This window comes from Neolamprologus brichardi, chromosome 1 (assembly GCF_056152115.1).
Source record: "Neolamprologus brichardi isolate AB-2024 chromosome 1, ASM5615211v1, whole genome shotgun sequence".
Taxonomy (NCBI): Eukaryota; Metazoa; Chordata; class Actinopteri; order Cichliformes; family Cichlidae; genus Neolamprologus; species Neolamprologus brichardi.
Genome location: NC_142104.1, coordinates 5,498,895 through 5,508,658, shown reverse-complemented (window position 1 = coordinate 5,508,658; position 9,764 = coordinate 5,498,895). Strand labels below are relative to the sequence as shown.

The following is a 9,764-nucleotide window of genomic DNA, read 5'->3' as shown; positions in this document are numbered from 1 at the left end:
AGCTCCTCAGATCTCTCTTTTAGGCATCACTAGGGAGTACTCAGTGCAACAACCTAATAGCTAGAAATGTGCATACCTGTCAATAAAGGATGTGTGTAGAGTGATAATTCTATGTTCGAAAAGCCTGGACACTTCATCTGGACGACCAGATGAACAGAATCAACTTTTGGACACAAATAATATATATTCTCTCTTTGGGTGTGCACTAGGGCTGCAACAATTTGTCGCTATACTCAATGACATCGCCTATAAAAATTTGTCAAAGTGGAACTTTATTGTCATCGCATCATATACTAATACCACATAAATGTGTTTTTGCAACTGCAATACACTAAAGGAAGCTACGGGGGCAGTATTGACTCTATCATCTGGTAAGACTGCACTTCATACTAACGAAGAAGAACCAAGAGCGATCAGCTAAACAGGAGGATGGAAGAAGAAGGAAAATGAGATTTAACAAAATGTAAAATTTCACAGTAAATCCACGACAGCCTGACACCAGTGCATGAGCACCAGCACCCTGCAGCTGTCATGTCAACTCTGAATGGGTCAGTTTTAGAGAATTAAGTCAGTGCTTCATGTTGATACCATGGACTGTAGAAAACATGGACGACGCGACCCCGCCTCCTACCATTGTGCAAAAATGAAGCCAAAATACCCCGCTTGTGGAGGCTGCCTTGAGGTGGAGCGACTGTGTAACGCTCCCGCCCACACACCCGCTGGACGTGACCGCAAACACACCCCCCTACACTTTTTACGTAGCCCGGCTGCGCGAGTTTTTTGCTGGTTTACCGCGACTGACGACTCGTTTAATTAAGGTAAATACAACCATGTCACTGTTATAAAAAAAGACACACAGCTTATCATCTTATAGTTCTAAAATCACTCTGTTGTTAATTCGTTAGTTAGCTTAGCCGCTAGCATACGCACTGTGTTGAAGGCTTGTTGCTAACTTGTTAGCGATGCTACACACCTGCTACTCTTAACTTACCGAAAAAGTACAGCGGGGCCTCGGGTCCTTCTGTCGGGTAGTCCAGTTTACTGAAGAACACCTCAGGCTGTCAGGTTAAAACACTCGGTCGTGTTTTCGTAGCGTAAACGCTGGGCGTCCTCTCAGAGCCTACGCTCTATCTGCTATTCGCGAACAGAGATACGCAAGTTTCTCCGTGACTGCAACTGTCAGTCAAAGCTCTTATGATGACGTTTCACCCCAATTTAACATCACCGCGGTAGGAATTAGAATCAAACTTATGGGAAAGAAGACCCCTTGAACATCAATCAGCGTGATGAGAACTATTGAAAACAAAAGAAAGAATCTTTGGAAAAAAATTATCTAAGGAAAATTAATTTATTTTAGTCTGACCGCAGTCCCATCCGCTAACATGGAGGAGGCGGGGTTTATGACCTATGCTGCAGCCAGACACAAGGGGGCGATAGAGACGTTTTGGCTTCATTTTTGGGGAGCTGCTGCGTCGTCCATGTTTTCTACAGTCAATGGTTGATACCTTGTTTATGGTAGTGTTTGTACTGTAATTTTTATGTTAGCTTACCTGGTGGAAACTTCTTAGTAAGATGCCTGCTAAGTAAACACCTCCTAATTTGTTGTAGTTTTTTTTTCTCACATTAACAATAGCGTTTATTCTGAATAGTAAACCTCTTCCACCTGAAGTTAGGTAGTTAATCTGTCAGTTTGACCAAATCAAAAATTAATTATACATAGGGCTTACCTATGTGTATATTATGTGTGTGTATATATATATATATATATATATATATATATATATATATATGGTTATCACCTGCAGCTGGGGTAAGAGCAAGCGTCTCCTTCATGAACTGAAAAATCTGTAAAGTTAAACTTGTTATTTTGGACTGGAAAATAAAATCTTGGACAGAAGCCATTTTTAGTTTCCTATTTGCACATTATTTTTTTGTTTAAATACTGCTAGTGCCCTAATTTGCATTACCTAATATTTTCATTTCATTTTTATTCTGACAGTTCAATTGAGTAATGTTAAAAACACATTGGATTATTTTCAAATTTATGTTTCCTGGGTCAGTATTTTTATTTGCTGTGAGACTAGACAACAGGTTGATTATTAACACGTGGGCAGACTTGGGAAAGTGAGGTACTGAAGCCTAGAACAGGAGGTTTGCCCACAGGAAGTGGAGATGGGAGTTATTTAAATAATCGTTGACTAATCGACTAATCAAAGAAGAATTTTTAGATCAGTCACTTACCAAAATTGTCTTTAGTTGCAGCCCTAGTATGCACACATATTCAGTTTGGTACAAAGAGGAAAGAAAATTGCAGATGGCCCTGTGAAATACATATGGACTTTTGAAAATTTTTAACCTCCTTCACAATAGAATCTTCAATACTATGACTTTGCAAAAAAAAAGTTTGTATTCAGAGGCATGTGAACAGAAATCAGCCAAAATAAAAATGCACTATATGAAAAAACAAGACCTTTTAAGCATTTATTTCTAAACTTTACTCATGCTTGCTGTTCTCTGTCTTCGCATCTGGAAGTCATACATATTTACGTCAAAGCATTTTGGTACCATGAAAAACCAATACATCCACTCAATGGCATGCTGCCACTCACATAAGCAAATGTGCATGAGCCAATTCTGGAGTTGTGTCTACTTCAAGCAGCTATAACAAGTTTTCTGAACAGATAACCTGGCTTTCCAAGTTTGAAAAGATAATGAATGACCTTGTGTAATGCAAATTGGTAACTCCTTTATTAAGCCTAATCTAATTAAGATCCCCCTTCACACATTATTAAGGGAGGCCAATAAACAAATGCGGGTGTGAGAGATTTGGCATGGGAACATAATCATAAACACGTCTTTAATTTCACAGCAACAGCGCTGTGTTGATTGCTGCCATGCTGCTGGCCATATGTCCTTGAAAACAGACAGTAACTGAATCATGTGTAATTTATTAGTTTTACATTCCACACATAAAGCAAATGATGTACAAATGATTTCACCAGTCTAATAAGCTCTTAAACAGACTCCTGCAGTGGGAAGGCCTCAGTATTGTTCATTACTTATCTCAGTGCTGGCAAAAATCAATTTTTTCTTTAAAAAATGCAGTGATAAAAAAAGATGCACAGTAGAGCAGTGGTCCCCAACCCTCGGGCCTCGGACCGGTACCGGGCCGCGAGAGTTGAGGCTCAGGTGTGAAATGTATAGTTTTCAGGGTTTTTATCGGTTTTCAGCGTTATTTTGTTATCGTTTTTATCGTTTACTCGGTTTTACTGGGTCTTTTCACGTGTGTTATGAATAAATTTTCTTTTTTTCGGTACCGGTACTAGTTTTATTTTGTTGTATTTATCCGCGACACCTTAAAGGCCGGTCCATGAAAATATTGTCGGGCATAAACCGGTCCATGGCGCAAAAAAGGTTGGGGACCGCTGCAGTAGAGCATTTCTTCTCCTTGTGACTTTCTCTCTAGCAACCCCACCCCACCCTCCTCTCCTCCCACCTCAACTTTGGATGAGGGCCTCCCCCATGATGCTTCCAGATTGCGCTCGTAACAATGTGACTGGGCCCCAAAGCAGGGATCCACATTTTCATATCTGAGGCCAATGATAGATGAGGCAATCTGAACAAGTAGTGCTGAGAGATACATCAGGAGGTAGACAGCCCCAGATAAAGGAAAAAGAAGACTGGGCCCCCATTGTCACCCTTTCGCCATTCCTCGGATATATAGTGACTCCCCCAGGACCAATAACTCACATACATATTCAAAAGCTGCAACAGTACTTTGCCACCTCTGGGATAGACACTAAAGCTGCTAAACCAAAAAGCAGTCCAGGAATCTGTTTGCTCTTTTCCCTGTTATACCTACATACCAAGTGCTGGACTACAAGCTTAATGACTGGGCCTCTGTAGGTATACCACTGACAGAATTATGGTTTGTTGTTGGTTATGTGGCTGTTATCCAGTAATGTTTTGCTAAACATGCAGTTTTATGAGGTAGTTGACACTGTCATCAGCTTATATCCTTCAGTGCAATTTAAAACCCTGAATGTTATAGTGATGAATATGAATTATTTATGGCCCAAAGAGACTGTCATTTAATGAAGCTTTTGGTGATTTGACCTGGCAAATTAATCAATGTCTCATCTAATTTATTAAACACACTGCAGGGTCAGAACCTTTTCACCCATTTATCTTTGTCAGAAAGTGTAAGTGCTGAGAAAAAAAAGAACCTGTTAAGTCCTTTTGCATTGTCTCAGTGGTGTTGAAGAAGCTTTTTTAAAAATGTAGTTAGCCAACCTTCAACTGTGTACTGGAAATAATTACAGGATAGGAAGCTCCCAGTGTGAGGACAAAAAATCTAACTTTGTAAAGCAAAAGGCAAGCCCAGTTTAATTGAAATGACTTATTTAGTTCCCTCCTGGAAATCACAAAGAAGGAGGTAGAGATTTCTGAAATGCTAGCATCAGCTGGACAATAAGTGTACTTTTTACTTGGATATCTTTACATCAAAAACTACTGTAATAAAGACAGTGCCAAAAGTATCAGTCACTGCACTTTAATTTTCTTGTGGTTCATGTCTGTCTTTGTCCGTTACCTCAGGATGTTTTCTGTACAATGTATAAATCAATAGCAGAATGGCAAAAAATTACATATAATAAATGTATAATGAAATGTTTCAGGAAGCCAGTTTATTTATGCATGTTCATTCCAACAACATCTGAGCATCTATTCTCAGTCGGCAGATTTGGTGGTCCAATAAAGACTAAAGAATAAACCAGATCCCAATTTAACCCAATTTAAATGGTAAACTGCATTACTGTGCAATAATAATTTGCCTACAACAAAAGGGATTCTAACTGATGAAGTAACTGTCTTACAATAGGAAATAATAGTTATTTATGTTCTAATATTCAATATATGTCTATTAATCTGCGAATGAAGGCATTATTGTGTTAATTGTTAGTCCTATATTGGCTAATGAATCATCAGAATATCATTATAAATGTGTATAAAATCAAACACCTAGGCATGCAGAATACTTGGAAATTCTCTTGTTTTGCATAGAAATATATTGAACAACATACAAAGCACAATATACAGAATAACATTTTACCTGAGTTTTTTCTTTGAAAGAACCCTTTAATGTCCATTGTTGTATATCAGTACATAACTGAAACCGATTTAGAGTGCTTTATTTAGCCGTGGAGGGTAACAACTGAAAATATGAAATAAACACACATGTAAGCTAAGACTCTCTAAAAAAACAGCATTGTTGTTGTTCGGCTTTTCATTTCGCCATTTGATTCACTCCAAGAGCAAGTATCGTAATATGGGCCAAGTGATCAGTTTGATATCAGTCTTTTGGGATACACCGTCATATTTACATTTGTACAGTGCGAATGATTTGCTTTAGTATCTGGTCAAACTTAAGCTCTCCTCTGTCTGCACTTCTCCTACAGGAAACTCGCAGCAGCTTCTCTCCCCTCGTTCATGTGCGGTGCTCAGTCACCTAGTGCCTGAGCTCGGATCATACCAAAATTAGGGGGAATTTACGCGCAGTCATAAATTCCCACAGTGTGCACTATGTGCTTCGAATAATACTTTTCCATTAAGATCCTGTGTTTTTCTGTGTCTGTGGAGCTCTGGTTCCTCACCTGTCGTTATCACCTGCAATCCATCAACAGCAATCAGCTAGGTGATAGTCTTCACCAGCACAGCCCTCAACTCACCGCCAGTTTGTCAGCTACCTCACGGTGGTAACTAGGCCTCCTTGTAGCTTGTTGCTTTATCCATACCTTGTACTTATCCTGATCTCTTTCTATGCATAGTTCAGTCGTCAAGACCTACAGCTCAAACTTCTGGATGCTTCACAGATTCATCGCTTCGCCCTGCAACCTCTTTGCCTTGGAAACGAAACTACTCACCACTATCACCGTCCTGCCCTCCTACCTGCCATCTTCTCTGGATAAGATTTGAACCTCTCTCGGCTACCTTCCCTGGAGCCTCATGGCTTTGACCTTCAGGTAAGGTCGTAACCACAGAACACATCTTATTAGAAATAAAGTTTCTCGAACCCTTGTGAAAATTACCAGCTCAGAGCATTGTTGCTAAAGTACATTAGGTCAATCAAAGAAACAAGACAGTACTGTTTTGAGTATGAAGTCCTTTAGAGTATAAAGAACTTAAATAAACAAAAGTGCATAAGGTTGTTTCACTGAGTGGTTTGAAGAATTTGAAAGAGCCGTTGACGTGTTTCCAGCGTTTCTTTTGCACTTTTGTTCTGTGATTGTGATTCAGCTTTCTTAAGAGTAACCTTGGTCTACTATATAACAAAACTGTATTTCTTTTCTTTTTGTATCATGCTTTGAAGCCATCCTGGAGAAGTGGAGTAGATGAAAATGCTTTCCCCTTTCCTATCAGAGTTCAGTCTTCATGCTGGCACCTTTGAGCACATTAATTTCCTTTAAAATATAATGTGTGCAGAGGTATTGATGTTGCTTCTAAATTCTTGCAGACTTGCTCCCTTGACAGACAAAGTTTGACAGGAAAGAAAAAAAGCCATCAAATTATAAAATGAAAAAGCCATCCACCTTAAATGCTTTGGTTCTTCCCCAGTACCTTTTATGGTAATTACAAAATATACAATTGAGTTGCGGCCATCAAATTATTATTTTTTTCTTTCTTCCACTACCATCATGGAATGATATTCCAATTTTATGCTCTAGTGCCCTGAAAGACGGCAACAAATAAAAAGACACCCTTTATTATTCTGTATATGATTACATTATTATTTTAGTGGTTACTATGAGATAAAATAATGGGAATGATGGCATAGTATTTAAAACAGACTTGCTTTAAACATGCTGCAAGATGAAATCATTGGGTTAACAAAAAGACTTCAGAATTACTTATAGTACATAATACACTATGTATGCATTAAAATAGGTGTGTTTGTGTGGGTGTGTAGCTACTGTTACTAGGACTACTTGGGGTCGCCACAGCACAGTGCTGAATGTTTAATTTGGCAGTTTTACACTAAACTTTTTTTTTCTTAATTAGCCTCTCCTCTCCATATTACCTGACATCAATATCAGAATCAGAATCACTTTGATTGCCAAGTTTGTACAAAAACAAGGAATTTGCCATGGCCATGGTGCAAGAAATATATCAATCAATAAATAAGTGGTACAGAAATACAATATATGGTATTTACAGTTAAAATATACACATCTATATAAATATCAAAAAGGTGCAAACGTTTGTGGTAAAACGTTTGTGGTGTGTAAACTGTCTGATATTTCACCATATCAGTAGCCTGATGGCTTGTGGACAAAACCTGGTGGCTGGGATCAGAGATCATCCACTGGGCCTTTCTCCTACAGTACATATTTAATATGAAATAACAGAGAAATAGAACATCAAAAAGTGTTGTCAGTTTAAAGCAGCGGTTCCCAAACTTTTTTTGCTGGGCCCCCCTTGTTTTACAAGAAAAATGTTCGCGCCCCCCCTCAGGAACACATCCTCCAACCACACACACCCATATTTTGCTCCATTGCGGTTTATTTCACACCTCAAACATTTAGTAAACAATTAAGCAAATACAAGTAATCTGCAATAAATTACAGGTAGTAAGAAAATAAACTACTAACTCTTTTACGCTACATCTGCACCTACACGGGTATTTTTGAAAACGCAGCTGTTTCGTCCACACGTAAACGGCGTTTAGAATCACCGAGAACGGAGATTTTTTAAAATTCCTTATTTGCGTTTACATGTGGACGAGGAATACAGAGTTCGTCACGCAACGTCAAAGGTATGTGCCTTTTTTCAAGTCACGCTGTGCGCCACGTTATTGTTTACATGAGATGAATTGCAGAATGACAGATAGAGACAAAATACTGTTAATCTGACTATCTGCAGGTTTTACACGCTTACATATACACACAGTTACTGTCCCTCCATTAGAAAGGCAGAGGCGTCATGGTGTAATTATTTTACATGTAGTTGGGTTTTTTTCCTGTGTAATAATATTCAACATTGCTGTCAATACATTTTTCAAAAAATCCCTCTCTGTGCAAAATGGGTTCAAAAACATAAACAACTGTTGGATGCTGTTTGTCCGTGATTTGAACCGGGGGAACAAATCGTGGCAGGATCAGCCTGATGTTATTTGTATCCCGCTGTAACTTTACTGTATAAAGAGCTAGCATCTCCAAAATGTCAGGAGTAGTTAGTCATTACAACAAGTGTTTGTGAACTACAAATCAAGAATGTAGGATCCTGTTTGTCCGTGATTTAAACAGCCCAGCGCTGCTCCCGACGAAGGGAAAACCAACCCTGCAGGGAGACCTACCTCTGCACTTGTGCAGGTGAAACCAAAGGGAAGATGTGCTTCACCATATTTTTTAGTCTTTGGCTTAGAATGAAGTTGGTTTGGAAACATATTCAGCGATGCTTCATCTCCTGCTTTGCGTTTGTGTGGGCGCCGTGCTAGCAGTGTCCAAGCGTTGTTTTTTTTTTTTTCCCTTTTCATGCCGCGCCCCCCCTGCAATGGCTCTGCGCCCCCCCTAGGGGGCGGGCCCCACACTTTGGGAAGGTCTGGTTTAAAGAATAAATATTCTGCTACAATAGATTCCTAAGGAAACAGTCTGGGTTGATGACAGATTTTCTTTTCTGCAGCATGTCATCCTGTTCTATTCACATCTGTAAATCTTTGGGAAGTGAAAAGAAAAAAAATGCTTTTGGAATTTAAGAGTAAATAAATATGTGAAACTGAGACTAGTCCTGAATGTCAACATTCAAATATCGATACCATCACGTGTACTGGATTGATACTAATGCAGTTGGATGGATCAATGTCCATCCATCCATCCATAGCCAGTCTGTCGCAAGAGTAACACATAGAGACAGAGACAACCAATCACACATACATTTACACCTAGAATCGCCAATTGACCTAACCCCACTGTATCCCACTGAACTGTGTTAATAATAAATGTTTTTGTCTTTTTTTTTTTTTTTAATGACATATAAAAATACTGCCACGTTATTCCTTTATAACCAATAGTACATTTAAACAACAGAAGCTTGTCCTTTAAAGACTGGCACATTTACATTTCAGGTCTCTAAAAGACATAATGTCATTATATAAGAAAAGTTGAAATGTTGTTGTTTTTTTGTTTTTTTTCCCCATATTAACTAATTATTGTGGGTAGTTAAAATCACAACACTGTTGTTTCATATTTATTAAAATCTTTTAATAATTTGGCAACTGTACGATGATTCAGCTTACAAATCATGACACACTGCTCTCCCCTACATAAGCTCCCTTTATTGGTTAAAATATTGGTATGCAATGCAGCTCTTAATTTACTTGTTATCGGAATACCAAGATACAAATACCTATGTGATATATTTATACCTATATATTCTACAAAGTTTACATATATTAAAAAACAACCTGCCAAAGTCCTCGAGCCTATCACAGTCATAAGTCACCCTAAAATAACTGTCTCTAGGTCAGAAATTGAAGATACACAACTGTGCTCACATTATTTTCTTAACCTAAAATTACATGAGTGATGTTATGAGGACATGCTTTTGAAGATGGTTATAAATACCCATAATGTTACACACATACATATACAGTTATGTTTAGGCTGGTGGAAAAAAAATAGCAATCACTATTGAGTGTTCATGGGTCACAATGTCAAACATTTTGATGGACGTCATGGCTGGAATGAACCCACTGCAAGATGGTCTTTAGT

General features: G+C 38.5%; 1 long non-coding RNA gene across 2 annotated transcripts in view; it reads left to right on the top strand.

Moving 5' to 3' along the window:
* The first annotated feature begins 765 nt into the window (after positions 1–765).
* Positions 766–9,764, top strand: part of LOC102783720 (uncharacterized) — a 45,211-nt gene continuing 36,212 nt past the window's right edge. For both annotated transcript variants that reach the window (XR_015719305.1, XR_015719306.1), the window contains exons 1-2: positions 766–818; positions 5,826–6,020. This is a non-coding gene — a long non-coding RNA (uncharacterized LOC102783720). The remainder of the gene's footprint in view (positions 819–5,825; positions 6,021–9,764) is intronic.